This window comes from Nestor notabilis, unplaced genomic scaffold (assembly GCF_000696875.1).
Source record: "Nestor notabilis isolate BGI_N333 unplaced genomic scaffold, ASM69687v1 scaffold16937, whole genome shotgun sequence".
Classification (NCBI taxonomy): domain Eukaryota; kingdom Metazoa; phylum Chordata; class Aves; order Psittaciformes; family Psittacidae; genus Nestor; species Nestor notabilis.
This window is the reverse complement of record NW_009935339.1, coordinates 1-347: the sequence shown is the minus strand read 5'-3', so window position 1 is coordinate 347 and position 347 is coordinate 1.

Sequence of the window (347 nt, the reverse complement as noted above, 5' to 3'; positions counted from 1 at the left end):
AGTTTGTGTGAGCATTGAAGGGGCTGTGATGTGCGGCACAGGGGACCTGCCCCCTCCTCCCAAAGGGCAACGGGACCTGCCGCCCCTCAGGCAAGCATTGATGGAGACACTGCGCGCCACCGGGAAAGCTTCCCGTGGGAATGCCAGCTGGAGCAGGAGGCTCTGCAAGGTGGGCACTGGAGAGCTGGGCAGCACAGAAGGGGATGCCAGGGAGGTCTGTCCTGGTGCGAGTGCCCCCTGAGACCCTGCACACGGCAGCACCGCAGCGCCAGCACCGGCTTCACGCCCTGGGGGGGCAGAGCGGGGCTGGAAGCCCTGCAGCCCGGCCACCCCGAGCACACCGGGAC